The sequence below is a fragment of the Pieris rapae genome, unplaced genomic scaffold (assembly GCF_905147795.1).
Source record: "Pieris rapae unplaced genomic scaffold, ilPieRapa1.1, whole genome shotgun sequence".
Classification (NCBI taxonomy): domain Eukaryota; kingdom Metazoa; phylum Arthropoda; class Insecta; order Lepidoptera; family Pieridae; genus Pieris; species Pieris rapae.
In genome coordinates, this window is record NW_025551549.1 from 12,523 (window position 1) to 15,000 (window position 2,478).

Here is a 2,478-nt window from a genome sequence, read left to right on the forward strand (position 1 = left end):
CCATCGTCGAAACGGTGTGCGCAGCGTCGTGTTGGAATTTGTCCCTCAAGCTCCGGGCGTTGATCGTATCTAGTGCGAATACAACATATGTATAATGCCAGCAGAGTTTTTAATATGTTTACAATAACGTATTGAATAAAAATTGAGAAGTTGCGTTTAGATGAATGTTCAATTTTCAAACTGCCAAGACACATCGTCGTCGACGTCGTCGTCGTCGTCGTGTTTGACGCAGTTTTATGTCCCTCACAGTGGTCGAGCAGCGTTGTACATCACCTCGTTGCGAGACCGTGACGGGACGGCCGCTCGTAGACCGGTCAAAGTATGTCTATCGAATTGAAGCGCGAACGTCGCGTCGTTTGTAAATTCGACGCGTTACGTTCACGCGTGTCGAGTAACGCGCGCAAGCGCGTCTCGACGCCGCCGAAGCTACGGCTCGCCGAAGCCGCGTCTCGCGCGCGGCGTTAGGCGAGTCGTTTGCGTAAGCAGCTCCCTGGTTGATCCTGCCAGTAGTTATATGCTTGTCTCAAAGATTAAGCCATGCATGTCTCAGTGCAAGCCGTATTAAGGCGATACCGCGAATGGCTCAATATATCAGTTTTGGTTCCTTAGATCTTACTCAGTTACTTGGATAACTGTGGTAATTCTAGAGCTAATACATGCAATCAGAACTCTGACCAGTGATGGGATGAGTGCTTTTATTAGATCAAAACCAATCGGCGGAGGGCCTAGCGTCCGAAGTCGTTAATTTTGATGAATCTGGATAACTTTTGCCGATCGCATGGTCCAGTACCGGCGACGCATCTTTCAAATGTCTGCCTTATCAACTTTCGATGGTAGTTTCTGCGACTACCATGGTTGTCACGGGTAACGGGGAATCAGGGTTCGATTCCGGAGAGGGAGCCTGAGAAACGGCTACCACATCCAAGGAAGGCAGCAGGCGCGCAAATTACCCACTCCCGGCACGGGGAGGTAGTGACGAAAAATAACGATACGGGACTCTTACGAGGCCTCGTAATCGGAATGAGTACACTTTAAATATTTTAACGAGGAACAATTGGAGGGCAAGTCTGGTGCCAGCAGCCGCGGTAATTCCAGCTCCAATAGCGTATACTAAAATTGTTGCGGTTAAAAAGCTCGTAGTTGCATTTGTGCGCCGCGCTGTCGGTGCACCGCATCCGCGGTGATACTGACACGTCTGCGGAGCATATCGTCGGTGAGCCGGCGGTAAAACGCCGGTTCAATATCAAAATCCTATCGCGGTGCTCTTCGGTGAGTGTCGAGGTGGGCCGACAATTTTACTTTGAACAAATTAGAGTGCTCAAAGCGGGCTCAAAATGCCGCTTGAATATTTCGTGCATGGAATAATAGAATATGATCTCGGTTCTATTTTGTTGGTTTTCAGAACTCCGAGGTAATGATTAATAGGGATAACTGGGGGCATTCGTATTGCGACGTTAGAGGTGAAATTCTTGGATCGTCGCAAGACGAACATCAGCGAAAGCATTTGCCAAAGGTGTTTTCATCAATCAAGAACGAAAGTTAGAGGTTCGAAGGCGATTAGATACCGCCCTAGTTCTAACCGTAAATATGTCATCTAGCGATCCGCCGACGTTACTACAATGGCTCGGCGGGCAGCTTCCGGGAAACCAAAGATTTTGGACTCCGGGGGGAGTATGGTTGCAAAGCTGAAACTTAAAGGAATTGACGGAAGGGCACCACCAGGAGTGGAGCCTGCGGCTTAATTTGACTCAACACGGGAAATCTCACCAGGCCCGGACACCGGAAGGATTGACAGATTAACAGCTCTTTCTTGATTCGGTGGGTGGTGGTGCATGGCCGTTCTTAGTTGGTGGAGCGATTTGTCTGGTTAATTCCGGTAACGAACGAGACTCTAGCCTGCTAAATAGGCGTCGTCATTCAAGGTGTGCGCGACTCTCGGGGAGCGCAACTCACTGGCGACGTATTAAAATTCTTCTTAGAGGGACCGGCGGCTTCGAGCCGCACGAGATTGAGCAATAACAGGTCTGTGATGCCCTTAGATGTCCTGGGCCGCACGCGCGCTACACTGAAGGAATCAACATGTTCTCCCTGGCCTAGAGGCCCGGGCAACCCGTTGAAACTCCTTCGTGCTGGGGATTGGGGTTTGCAATTATCCCCCATAAACGAGGAATTCCTAGTAAGCGCGAGTCATAAGCTCGCGTTGATTACGTCCCTGCCCTTTGTACACACCGCCCGTCGCTACTACCGATTGAATGATTTAGTGAGGTCTTCGGACCGACACGCGGTGGCCTCACGGCCGTCGGCGTTGCTGGGAAGTTGACCAAACTTGATCATTTAGAGGAAGTAAAAGTCGTAACAAGGTTTCCGTAGGGGAACCTGCGGAAGGATCATTAACGTTTTCTTTGTTTTGTGCGGCAACGCTGAAAACATATAGAAAAACACACACGTGTAATGATTTACACAATTAAAATCGAATCC

General features: G+C 49.5%; 1 non-coding gene across 1 annotated transcript; it reads left to right on the plus strand.

Annotated features, from left to right (window-relative positions):
* The first annotated feature begins 487 nt into the window (after positions 1–487).
* Positions 488–2,393, plus strand: LOC123690628. The gene has a single exon (XR_006751232.1). It is a non-coding gene; the product is annotated as a small subunit ribosomal RNA (ribosomal RNA).
* Positions 2,394–2,478: the final 85 nt, after the last annotated feature.